At 50.4% G+C, this 13,575-nt stretch overlaps 1 long non-coding RNA gene across 12 annotated transcripts in view; it reads right to left on the bottom strand.

The window, feature by feature from the left end:
- Positions 1 to 1,251: 1,251 nt before the first annotated feature.
- LOC128931298 (uncharacterized) overlaps positions 1,252 to 13,575 on the bottom strand; it is a 122,715-nt gene continuing 110,391 nt past the window's right edge. For 8 of the 12 annotated variants that reach the window (XR_013522659.1, XR_013522658.1, XR_013522660.1 and 5 more), the window contains 3 exons: positions 5,174 to 13,094; positions 4,843 to 4,950; positions 1,252 to 4,430 (listed from right to left, as the gene is read on the bottom strand). This is a non-coding gene — a long non-coding RNA (uncharacterized LOC128931298). The remainder of the gene's footprint in view (positions 4,431 to 4,842; positions 4,951 to 5,173; positions 13,095 to 13,575) is intronic. The other 4 variants (XR_013522665.1, XR_013522666.1, XR_013522661.1 and 1 more) reach the window with 4 other exon arrangements.

The raw sequence follows: 13,575 nt of genomic DNA, 5'->3' as shown, positions 1-13,575 counted from the left end.
ACTTTCGGCTTCTTATGGTTTATTGCTTGATTGTGTTCACTTTGGACCTGTATTACAGGGCGTGACTGTAACTTACTTACCTTGACCTATTGGGCGTAACCTACTTACTGGAAGTAAAATACTTACTGAGATTAACTTACTTACTGGGCGTAACTTGCTTACTGTAACTTAAGTACGTTAATCTGGTGTAAACAACTTTAACTTCAGAAAATTATATAATGAAACACATTGCAGAAATAAAATTGCTGCATGGGCATAGCTGATGTAGCCCTCCAGACCTCACTCTTTTCTATCTCCTTTTTTTCCGGCGCACGCTTTCTTCCAGGTTTGGGACCCACTCGCTGGACGAGATTCCCCAGCTCGAATTCAGTTCTCAACAATCAGGAGTTCAAGACCAACCTGGCCAACATGGTGAAACCCTGACTCCACTAAAACTACAAAAAATTAGTCCAGGATGGTGCCACGTGCCTACAATCTCAGCTACTTGGAAAGCTGATGCAGGAGAATCCCCTGACCTGGGAGGTGGAGGTTGTAGTGAGCCAAGATCATCCCATTGCACTCCAGCCTGGGAGACAGAGCAGGACTCCAGCTCAAAAAACAAACAAACTAACAAAAAACAAAACCCAGTGTGGTGGCTCATTCCTGTATCCTCAGCACTTTGGGAGGCTGAGGTCAATGGATCACCTGAGGCCAGGGGTTCAAGACCAGCCTGACCGACATGTAGAAACCCCATCTTTACAAAAAATACAAAATTAACCAAGCATGATGGCGTGTGCCTGTAATCCCAGCTACTTGGGAGGCTGAGGCAGGAGAATTGCTTCTACCTGGGAAGCAGAAGTTGTAGTGAGCTGAGATTGCACTATAGCATGGACGAGAAGAAAACTTCATCTCAAAAATAATAATAATAATTAGATAGGCATAGTGCACAAGACAATGTCAGGTGACACCTGTGCCACAACTTAATACCACTTTGAGTCCGGACAGACGATGTAGGTCTCTGTGCCTCAGTTTTTCCACCTGTCAGGTAGGAATCATATGAGGATGTACTCCTAAGATGATGCTCAAGGCTAAATAATGTTACCCACGAATGCGCCTTGATCAGCACCTCCTGCATTTTAAATACTCTTCCCTTTTGGCTGTTGTTGTTACTGTTATTATTTTACTAACTGGAGTGATTTCTAGCCTGCAAAAAAAGGGTCCGAAGTTTGTGAACAAGAGCATTATTCCTTACCAACTGATTAATAACCACAATTTTTCTTTTTCTTTTTTTCTTTCTTTCTTTTTTTTTTTGGAGAAAGAGGTAGAAAGGAAAATTTCCATATATATATACAAACATATAATTGCATTTTAGGATGTGGGGTACATGTGAAGAACATGCAGAATTGTTGCATAGGTACTATGTAGCAATGTGGTTAGCTGCCTTCCTCCCCATCACCTATATCTGACATTTCTCCCCGTGTTATTCCTCCCCAACTCCCCATCTCCTGCTGTCCCTCCCCTAGTTACCCCCAACAGATCCCATAGTGTGATGCTTCCCTCCCTGTGTGCATGTGTTCTCATTGTTCAACACCTCCCTATGAGTGAGAACATGAGATGTTTGGTTTCCTGTTCTTGTGTCAGTTTGCTGAGAATGATGGTTTCCAGGTTCATCCATGTCCCTACAAAGGACACAAACACATCATTTTTTATGGCTACATAGTATTCCATGGTGTGTATGTGCCACGTTTTCCCTGTCCAGTCTATCATCGATGGGCATTTGGGTTGGTTCCAAGACTTTGCTATTTTAAACAGTGCAAAAATGAGCATTCGTGTGCATGTGTCCTTATAATAGAAACATTTATAATCCTTTGGATATATACCCAGTAATGGGATTGCTGGGTCAAATGGAATTTCAATTTCTAGGTCCTAGAGGAATCACCACACTGTCTTCCACAATGGTTGAATTAATTTACACTCACACCAACAGTGTAAAATTGTTCCTAATTCTCCACATCCACATTGAATCAGCAAACCTTTTTTTGTTGTTGTTGAGACAAACTAGGTCTTGCTATTTCCCAGCTGGTGTGCAGTGGCACAATCACAGATGACTGCAGCCTCGGCCTCCTGGGCTCGCTCTGTGCTCCTGTCTCCCAAGGTGCTGGGACTACAGGTACACACCCCTACACCCAGCTAATTTTTTTTTATTGTTTTTGTAGAGATGAAGTCTCACTATGTTGCCCAGGCTGGTCTTTAACTCCTGGCCTCAATTGATCCTCCCACCTCAGCTTTTCAAAGTGCTGGGATTACAGTCATGAGCTTATCTGGAGACTGGGTCGTTACAGAGGTCATCAAGTTAAAATGCGTCATGAAGGTGGGGCCCTGATTCCATATAACTGGTGTTTCACTAAAAGGAAAATTTGTTGCCAGTGAAAGAAAAAGAAAGAATAAGACATTTTTTTTCTTGAGACAGTCTTTTTCTGTTACCCAGGCTGGCGGGTAGTAGTGTGATCATAGCTCAATGCAGCCTCAAACTCCTGGATTCAAGTGATCCTCCCACCTCAGCTTCCTGAGTAGCTGGGACTACAGGTGTGTTCCACCATGCCAGCTAATTTTCTGTATTTTACGAAGAGACGGTATCTCACTATGTTTCCCAGGCTGGTCTTGAACTTCTGGGCTCAAGCAATCCTGCCTCGGTCTCCCAAAGTGCTGGAATTATAGGTGTGAGCCACTCACTGTGCTTGCCGAAAAGTAAATTTGCACACAGAGACAGACATGCATAGAAGGACAATGGCCACTATAAGTCAAGGGATGCCTAAGCCGGAGAGAGCCTGGGACAGATTTTTCCCCAGAGCCTCCAGAGAGAGCCCGGCCTGCAGACACCTGACTTTACACTTCCGGACTCCCAACTGGGAGACAACAGCTTTTTATTTTATTTATTGATTTATTAAGACAGAGTCTCACTCTGTCGCCCAGGCTGGAGTGCAGTGGCATGATCTCAGCTCACTGCAGCCTCATTCTCCCAGGCTCAAGCAATACTTTCACCTCACCCTCCTGAGCAGCTTGGGAACACAGGCACATGCAAGCATGCCTCGGTATTTTTTTCTTCTGAGATGGATTCTTGCTCTGTCCCCAAGTCTGGAGTAAAGTGGTACGATCTCAGTTTACTGCAGCTTCCACCTTGTGGGTTCAAGCAGTTCTCCTGCCTCATTCTCCTGAGTAGCTAAGATTACAGACGTGTGCCACCACACCCAGCTAATTTTTGTATTTTTAGTAGAGACAGGGTTTCACCATGTTGGCCACGCTGGTCTCAAACTCCTGACCTCATGATTTGCCTACCTCAGCCTCCCAAAGTTCTAGGATTACAGGTGTGAGCCACCACTCCTGGACTTGTATTTTTTCAGTAGAGACAGGGTTTCATCCTATTGGCCTGGCTGGTCTCGAACTCCTGACCTCAAGAGATCTCTCATGCTATCAAAGTACAGGCATTACAGACATGAGCCAAGGCATCTGGCCTGAGACAACAAATTTGTCTTGTTTGTTACAGCATCCCCAGCAAAGTTATACCAAAGAAATAATCTGTTTCATTGTTAAAAAACACAGAAGCTCACGCCCTCGGTCATTCATGAATGTGTAATTAGGTTTTGGCCAGGAACAGAGGCTCAGGTCTCTAATCCCAGTACTTTGGAAGGCTGAGATGGGAGGATCACTTGAATCCCAGAGTTTGAGGCCAGCCTGGCCAACATGGTGAGACCCCATCTCCACACACACACACAAATATTAGTTGGGCATGGTAGCATGCACCTGTAATCCCAGCTACTCACGAGGCTGAGGTGAGAGGCTTCAGCCTGGGAGTAAGAGGCTGCAGTGAGCTATAATTGTACCACTGCACTGTAGCCTGAACACAGGAAGTCCCAATCTATCTCAAAAAAAAAAAAAAAAAAAAAAAAAGGGTGGGGGTTTGATTTTGTGTCTTTGTTGTTGTTACTGTTGTTTGTTGAGATGGAGTCTCATGCTCTGCCCATCCTGGAGTGCAGTGGTTCAATCTCGGCTCACTGCAGCCTCCACCTCCTGTGTTGAAATGATTCTCCCACCTCAGCCTCCCGAGTAGCTGGGATTACAGGTGTGCACCACCACGCCCGGCTCATTTTTATATTTTTAGTAGAGATGGGGTTTCACCACATTGGCCAGGCTGGTCTCAAACTGCTGACCTCAGGAGATCCACCTGCCTTGGCCTCCCAAAGTGCTGAGATTACAGGTGTGAGTCACTGCACCCAGTCGATTTCATGTTTTGGCTGGGTTGGGTCTGGCAGGTGTATGGTTAATAAACCAGGTCTAAATATTTCTAGGCTACCGGTGGCTTGGGCATGCACTGACAGCAATGTTGGCTTCGAACATGAATGAAAACAAGATCTGGTGTCCTTTTTTCACCCAGGCAGTGTCGATGAGCTGACCTAGGAGATAAAAGGACAGGTACATGAGGCCTTGTGTACATCCTGGGAAAGGGGATGCCAATTGCTGGAACCCCAGCCTTCCTCCCACCACCCAGCCCACCAGGCCAGTGGCTCTTCCATGTTTGTTACAGCTTTTGGGAGGTTTGCTATTCAAAGGAGGGTGAATCAAGGAAAGTACAGGGCTGGGGCACAATTCTGTTAAACATGACAGGAATATGCTTTGGTTCAGGAAAACCCATGGCCAGGCACGGTGGCTCACGCCTGTAATCCCAGCACTTTAGGAGGCCAGGGGCAGAGGATCACTTGAGCCTAAGAGCTTGAGGCCAGCCTATGCAACATAGTGAGATCCCCTCCCCAACTCCACCAAAAATGTAAAAGGGAGAAAACAAGATGTAACTCAGGCATTACCCACCTCCAAGTAGGCTTTCTGATGGCGCCATACCCAGGTGGGCTCAGGGGCAACCTCTGTTCTCCGGGCATCAGAAGCTGCCTCCCTGGGGCAGTGGTCCCGGGTCAGCTCCTGCAGGAGTCCAAGCACAGGATTATGGTAGATGAATCAGGACTGAGGGTCAGAGATGCACAGAGGCAGACAGCTTTGGAATGCACTTGGTGAGATCAGTGGGATTTGCTGCAGGGTGACTGTCAGGGTGTAGGGGATCATTCTGAACCAGCCGTGTCTTCATCTCTCTCTTCCCTCCAATCCCAGGAGAGCAAATGAGGCAGGACTTGGGGGCCCTGCTCACCAGCTCCATCCTCAGGAACTCAAGGACCATCAAGTTCCATGGCTGGGAGGGAGCCTTTCTGGAGAGAGTCCTGGGTATCCAAGGCCAGGAGCTGGATGCCTTGCGGACCTCCGGCCTCCTCTTCTCTGTGTCGCTGGTGTCCTTCCAAATGTCTACCTTTCTGGTGATGTCACTCTAGTCTCTATGCTGAGCAGGACTGGGGAAAGAGTGTGGAGGTCAGGAGGTGAGGTAGGTGGCACCTCCCAGATTTTACCACCCTGCTCATCAAAACCCACACATTCTGTATCCTGTTCTCTAGGGGTTCCTACTGCCTTCTGTGTGAACGAATTAATCACATCATTCTGTTGAAGGTCGCAGCGGCTGATGAGGTCTGCTGCTCTGAGAGTTCCAGCTTCTACTGATGTGGGGAGGAGGATTCATGTGCAGACAGGCTGCAGAGGTAGAATCCAGGGTCTGAGTGGCTTCCCTGCTGCTGGCCAGCAGATGTCCATAGCCACCCAGTCACTGATGTGATCGTTGTCCTGCCATTTTGTCATTTATTTTCAATGGCTGTCAGAACACTCTTCCTAAAGCACAGCTTTCAGAAGAATTTAAACATGTTGATGAATAGGCCAGGCACAGTGACTCACGCCTGTCATCCCAGCTCTTTGGGAGGCCGAGGTGGCTTGAACCCGGGTGGTGGAGATTACAGTGAGCTAAGATTGTGCCACATCACTCCAGCCTGGGTGACAGAGCAAGACTTTGTCTCAAAAACAAAACGAAGCAAAACAAAAGGACTACAAATGGCACCAACACCTAGAGCCCTCCCGGGCTGCTCTCCCCAGGAGTCCCCAGGCTGTTCTTCCCAGGAGTCCCCAGGCTCAACCCTCATGTCTATCACCTTCACAGAGAGGCCTTTCCTGATCACCTTTTCCACCACCACAGCACCCCTGCTCGTGCTAATGCACTCTACACCTGCATCTGAATTTCTCTTTATTTTTGAAGACAGAGTCTTGCTCTGTTCCCCAGGGTGGAGTGCAGTGGTGCAATCTCGACTCACTGCAACCTCCACCTCCCGAGTTGAAGCAATCCTCCCACCTCAGCCTCCTGAGTAGCGGGAGGTGCCAACATGCCTAGGTCATTTATTTTTGTACTTTTAGTAGAGATGGCATTTCACCTTGTTGAAATGCCAGGCTTGTCTTGAACTCCTAACCTCAAGGGATCCATCCACCTCAGCCTCCCAAAATGCTGGGATTAGAGGTGTGAGCCACCATGCTGGGCCATGACCTGTATCTTGTGTGACCTTCTGTCTCATCCTGTGACTTAGAATGCCTAACCATCTGGGAATGCAGCCCAGTAGGTCTCAGACTCATTTTACCAATCCCTATTCAAGATGGAGTTGCTCTGGTTCACACACCTGTGACAAACAGGCAGGTTTATGCTCCAATAAAACTTTATTTACAACAAAAGGTGTAGGCTGCAGTTTGCCAACCTGTTTTGCATCAGCCAGGACATCTTTCTCTTCCCAAAGTTTTTATCTAGCCATCCTCCCCAGGGCCCCTCTCCCCTGCCTGCCCCACCTCCTGACTGGTTCTCTGTATTTTCTCTGTGGGTTCCTTGGTGCACGTGTAATTAGCTGGAGTAACTGCGTTGGTCATCAAACCTGCTCCTTCAAGAGGGTCTGAGTTCCTCCCACCAAAGGGACACGGATGGCACTGATAACCCCAGGGTTTGTGGGAGCCAGTGCCAGGTTGCTCCGGGCTGGCTGGCTCTCTGCACAGGGCAGCCCAGCATCTCCCTGGTGGCATTCCACGTCTTCACGGACATTCACAACGGCAGCTTGGGCTTTGAGCATTCTGGACACATCCTGATGGGACCCACATCTCTCAACTACCCTGTGAGCTGCTGTTACCGTGATGGGCACCTGGAGCTCTCTGGCCAGAGCCAGCATAACAGTGAGCACTTGTTGTGAGCTGGATTCTCAGACGAGGCCTCCCTGCTCACAGAGCTGCAGATACATGGTAAGGCACTCAGCACACAGCCCTGGGACTGGGGAGCTAGCTTCTTCTACGCCTGGGCCAGCCTCAGACCTGGACCCAGATGGCACCCCATCAAGCCCAGTGTTGCTCTGGGCTCTAGACAACTAGGACAGCCTTGCCCATGAATAGCCTCATTCCCAAGGCAGGCGGATTACTTTCCTAGAACTTCTGCAACCAAGTCCCACACACCGAATGGCTTAAAACACAGAAATCTTAGCTGGTGTGCACAGGAATCTTAACTGGATATAGTGGCACGTGTGTGTGGTCCCAGCTACTCGGGATGCTGAGGCAGGAAAATCTCTTGAGCCAGAAGGTCGAGGCTGCAGTGAGCTATGATTGCAACACTGTGATCCAGCCTGGGTGACAGAATGAGACCCTGTCTCAAAATAAAACAAAACAATCCACAGTGGATTGAACACCCGTCTGTCTAGAATGTGACGTTATTTTTACTTATTCCATCTGTAAAGGCCATTTATTTATTTATTTACTTACTTATTTACATATTTATTTAAGACAGAATCTCACTGTCACCCAGGCTGGAGTGCGGTGCTGTGATCTTGGCTCACTGCAACCTCTGACTTCGATATTCAAGTGATTCTCCTGCCTCAGCCTCCTGAGTAGCTGGGATTACAGGTGTGCACCACCATGCCTGGCTAATTTTCATATTTTTAGTAGAGAAAGGGTTTCACCATGTTGGTCAGGCTGGCCTCAAACTCCTGACCTTGTGATCCACCTAACTCGGCCTTCCAAAGCACTGGGGTGAGAGTTGTGAGCCACTGCACCCAGCCAAGACCCTATTTCTAAATAAGGTCATATTCATAGGACAGAGGGTGAGGGAAGTGGGACTTCATTATCTCTTTTTGGGGTCCATGGTTCAGCCCATTATGGGGGGAAAATAAAAGTAATAAGAGGAGCCAGTATTGGCTGGGCACTTACTACCTACACGCCAGGCAAGCTACGTATACACGAGAGCTCAGTACAGTGCAGCTGTCCCCATCACACAGGGGAATGCCACAGCTGTTAGAGGGGCCTGCGAGCTGGCAGAACCTGCACCCTTCCCCCATCTCACCTCGTCTCCCAGGCCCCAACCCCACCTGTTCCATTCCTTTCTATTCTTTAACACACCAGGTTTGCTGCTGCCCCAGAACCTTGGCATGGGCTGATCCTGCCACCTGGAATGCCTCTCTCCCACACACCTGCCTGTCTCCCTTAGGTAGGTGTTTTTCCAATGGCATCTCAGGGAGGCCTCTTTTCCACCTCCCAATCTCCTCCCACCCTCTCCCCAGTTCAGTCATTTGAACACACTATGTAGCATCCAAATACCTTTGTTTCTCATTTTCTGTACACTAGAATCATCAGAATGTGTGCTCCATGAGGGCAGGGATTTTTGTCTGCTTTGCCGCAGGGCACATAGGAGGTGTTAAACGTGTGTGAATGAGCATATGAAGTAGGGTTAGGAATGCCATTCCCATTTTGCAGATGAGAAATGGAGGCTCAGAGAGGTTGAGTCACCTGGCCCAGGCCACACAGCTGATAATGATGGAGCAAGGATTGAACCCAGAGCTACCCTCTGACCCCCATATAGATTGCAGAGACCTGGCTCTTGACCATTCAGGACCCCTGGGTTCCCCTAGTCCCCTAGGCCATCTTCTGTTGGCCTAGAACTTTATTTTAGGGACTTGGTGCAATGGCTCATGGCTGTAAGTAATTCTAGCACTTTGGGAGGCTGAGGCATGTGGATCATTTGAGGTCAGGAGTAAGAGACTGGCCTGGCCAACATGGTGAAACTCTGTCTCTACAAAAAAAAAAAAATAGCTGGGCATGGTGGAGCATGCCTGTAGTCTTAGCTACTCAGGAGGCTGAGACATGAAAACTACTTGAACCTGGGAGGTGGAGATTGTAGCAAGCAAGATCACACCACTGACCTCCAGCCTGGGTGAGAGAGTGAGACTCCATCTCAAAAAAAATAAACAAAAACTTTATTTTTCGCCCTCAGCCTCCTGAGGGGTGAACGGAAGACTGGGTCACATGAGGAAATTGTCCCTAGTCTGAGCTGACCTCCGAATTTGTTGGGGACAAGTGATGGAGTGATGGGAGGCCATTCTGGATGAACACTTTAACGCCACTCTAGTTCCCGGCCCAGGATGCCTGGTGTGGCCACCCCCAGCCAGGAGTGACCTCTCCCTCCTCCCATTGCTGTCCAGTCTGCTGTCCCCCCTTTCGGGGACACTTTCTGCCTATCGTTAACATTCTTGTTATCTCTGACAGTCAGGGGCTTCCGGGCCTGGGAATTGTGTCCCCTCCCTTTTCTTGCCCTGCACATAGTAGATACATGTGGTTGAGTGTGGAATAAGGAAGCATTTCCCCAGCCTCCTGCATGCCCCACAGGCGGTCCTCTCCCATGTGTTACCCCATTTACTCTGGATGCTGTCCCCTGAGGCGGGTGGACTGTGCCCATCTTATAGATAAGGTAGTCGAGGCTCAGAGCTGTGGGGCTTATCCACCTGGTGGCCAGATGGGAGGTGCTGGAGCCTGGCTGAGTGTCACTTGGGCCTGAGCCATGAGCTGCACCCCACGGGAACCTGGCGTCTGACCTAGAGTAGGTGCCATCTGTTTGCTTGGGGGCTCCTGGACCCGCTGGTTTCTATGTGTAGCAAAGTGAATTTAAGTCAAAAAAGAAACTCCTATTGTGAGCCACTCTCCTCTTCTGTGCTGGGAGGGGTGATGGGAGGGATGGGATCCTCCAGCCAGGGCCAGGTGGGCATCAGGTCACAGTGGCCATTTATCAAGAGCAGACCTCATGCTGATTCATCTGCAGGCTGCTCAGAGAATCCCCAAGAATCCCTACAGAGAAGCATCCTCCCTCAGTCATTCGGAAAGTACTCACTTGATCCCCTGTTGTGTGTCAGAAGCTGTCCTAAGAAAAACCCCACCCCCAGGGGGCTGGCATTCTCATGGAGTGGCAGTAGAGGAGCAGAAACCTAGTAAGTGAGGTCATTTCAGGTTGTGCTAGGAACCCCACTCCAGGGAGATGGATGGAGAATGCCTAGCAGCAAAGAATTGGGAGGGACTTCAGAGGGGTAGTCAGGGGAGGCTTCTTAAAGGTGTCATTTCAACTTCAACTTCAATGAAAGGAGTCACCCAGGCCTAGATCCTCAGGGACAAATGATGACAGATTATGTCAAAAAGGCACAAAAGGGGTTGACCCCACCCAGCACCCCATGGGAGCCTTTTCCTTTCCCGCTGGTGTTGTTTGAGCCCCACAGGGCATGCACGTCCCCTCCCGAAGTCTGGTGTGTTCCTAGGCTGGGAAGGGAGGTGAACCTGTCTTCAGTTAGCCTATGACATTTTCTGTCTCTGTAGTCCCAAACCCAGGCCAATGTGGCCCTCCGTGGCAGGGATGGTGGGGTCAGTGTGGACCTGGCAGCCCTGGTGGCTTGGCCACTGCATGGCCCACTGCAGATGGTGACCAATGCCAGCCACACAGTGCCTGCTCTTCAGAGGCTGGGCCTGCCCTTCTCCAGCCAGGTAAGGAGTGGATAGGGAAGACCTCCCTCTAATTGTCCCGTGTCCAATTTCTGGGGTGCAGAGGACCCGCTGTGTGCAGGGCAGATGGGGAGGGCCAGGCCTTGGGTTTCCCCAGCACTTTACAGTTTACAAAGGCTTCATTTGTAATCACTGTAACCAGGTTTGCTGAGCAGTCTGCCTTCCCACTCGCAGGGCTGATATGGACGGGCGCCCTGGATTAGCGTCCAGCTTCTGACCTGTCTTTCTGCCCTGCCGTCTTGGGTCAGGATCAAAGCTCCTGCTTGTCCAGTGCCTGCCCCGTGCCAGCCCCCTTTGAAGGGTTCATGGGCATTTGTTAGTTTCATCCTCCCAATATCCCAGAGAGAGGCAGGATGACCCCTTCCTTACCAAGCTTTTTCCAGTGTTTGAATCCTGCCTCTGCTGCTTGCCAGCTGTGTAGCCCTGGGAAAATTCCTTCACCTCTCTGTGCCCTCATCTCTTAATCTGCAAAATGGGAATGATGATACTACCTATAACGGGGAGGTTGTGAGGATTGAGTGAGTTAATCTCACGAATGCCTGAGTAGATGCTTAAGAAGCACTTGTGATAAAGATGAAAAAGGTGATGCTGATGGTGTGACAGTGACCATTATCATCGTCACCACCATCGTATCTGGGTCACAGGCAAAAGTGTGGGTGACTTGCCCAAGCTCACCTAGCAAGCAAGCAGCAAAATAGGGCCTCAGACTTGGCACCGAGATCCTTCCTCATGGGGCTATGCTGTGGCCAGTCACTTGGCATGAACTCACCCTGCCTGTCTGGCCCTCCTTCTCCAAGAGCCACGGAGTGTGTTCCAGAGCAGGCTGCGATGCTTCTTTCACATACACACTCCTGTTTCAGATTACCCAGCAACACCTGCCCTAGTCCACTCTGCGGTGGGAGGAGGGGGTGGCTCCTGGAAGCTCAGGGGGCCAGGATGTCACCTCTCCTGCAAAGAATCTCAGCTCTGTACCACACAGCTGAGTGGACTGGATACCCCATGCCCCTGACTTCATCCACACTCTATCCTGGACTCGAGGCCAGGTGATGGGGAGCATGTTCTCAGCCTATGTCTGGGCTGCAGCTGTCCTTTCAGTGAGCATTGACATCCTGAGCTGCAATAGGGGCCGACCCTTGCATCCTCAGCACCCATGAGTGTTCAATGAGCCAGGCCTGCGGGACTTGGGGACAGGGATGTGCTGGGCTATAGAGCTTGGCTGGGGTCCCCACCTGGCCTGTGAGGATCCTCAGGCTGTCTCTACCTGCACACCTCAAAGTCTGCTCCCTCTTCAGCTTTTGTTACTAGGAGTCTGGGCAGCAGAAGAGATGAGCTCCTTGCTGCTGCCAACCTGTGATTCTCAGGCCAGCTTGGTCATTGATGTCCATGGCCAGAACCAGGCAGTCAGGTGAGGCCCCCACCTACCAGGAAAAGAGGAGTCAGGGGGAGGAACCATTTGCTGGGCACCTACTGTTCACCGAGGCTGGACACACCACCTCTCAATCCTCTGCTCAGCCCCACTGCACCGATGTGGGCAGGGAGGCTCAGAGAGAACAAGTGACTTTTCCAAGGTCACCTAGCTATAAAAATCTCTCAACCTCTCTTGGCAGAGCACGGATGAGTTCTTGGTCTCAGAAACTATATGCGTCCCAGGCTCTAGACACTTAATAGTGATTACTGCCCTTAGGGCTGGGGGCCTAGTGAGGTGCTTGGTGTTCTCATGCATGTGCTACATCAGGTGCCACCAGCCAGTTTCCACTGTTCAGATCTCAGCAGCTAGGGAGTGAGTAAGCCACTTGTTGAAGGGGTAAACCAGTGGCTCTCACTTAAGAGGCGACTCTCCCACACCCCCAGGGACTTTTGACATGTCTAGGGAGTTTCTGGTTGCTATACTGGGGAGGAGGATGCTATGAGGGTCAGTGTACAGAGGACACGGATGCTGCTAAGTATCTTACAGGGCACAGGACACACCCATGACCGCGAGGCCATAAGCCAAGACATCAGCTGTGCCAAGGCTGAGACCCGGGGGTGGAGAGGAACCCGACAGGAGGGTGCAGGGTGCTGGGGTTACACTGACCTGGCACAGTGGCTCATACCTGTAACCCCAGTGCTTTGGGAGGTCGATGTGGGAGGATTGCTTAAGCCCAGGAGCTCCAGCAGCATTGAGACCATTCTGGGCAACATAGTGAGACCCCCATCTCTACAAAAAGTCTTAAAAATTAGCCAGGTGTGGTGATGCTTGTTGTAGTCCCAGCTGCTTGGGAGGCTGAGGCAGGAGGATCACTTGAGCCTGGGAGGTAGAGGCTGCAGTGAGCAGAGATCATACCACTGCACTCCAACCTGGGTGACAAAGAAAGACCCTAGGAAAAAGAAAAAGAAAAGGAAACACAAACATGATTCCCACCCTGGCCTGAACGACTGAGGGGAGGGGAGCTATGTGAGGGGGAGCCCTGGGAGGCGGCCAAGGGGTCACAATCCTGCTGTCCAGACCCTGCTGGGGCTCCCATGGGACAAACCCAAGAAAGCTCATGGATGGGCTCATGGCAGACTTGCAGCCCAAAGCCATGCTTAACCCTTGATACCAATGAGGAAACTGAGACTCGAAGAGGGGCAACTGAGATGCTTGCCCGTTGTGCCAGAGCTAGGTAGAGGCCAAGCTGGGATTCAAACCCAGGTCACCTGGCTCCAGAGTCCAGCCCTAGCCAGGAAACCATATGGCCCTTGGGTCTTAGGGTGTGGGAATAGCCCTGCATTGGGCCACTGATGTGATCCTGGCTCTCTGACCCTCCTTGGGGAAGTTGACTTGGTCTCAACCTGGCCCTGGGGGCACTGAACAAGGCA

The sequence above is a fragment of the Callithrix jacchus genome, chromosome 9 (assembly GCF_049354715.1).
Source record: "Callithrix jacchus isolate 240 chromosome 9, calJac240_pri, whole genome shotgun sequence".
NCBI classification, from domain to species: Eukaryota; Metazoa; Chordata; class Mammalia; order Primates; family Cebidae; genus Callithrix; species Callithrix jacchus.
This window is presented reverse-complemented; position numbering and strand designations above follow the sequence as displayed.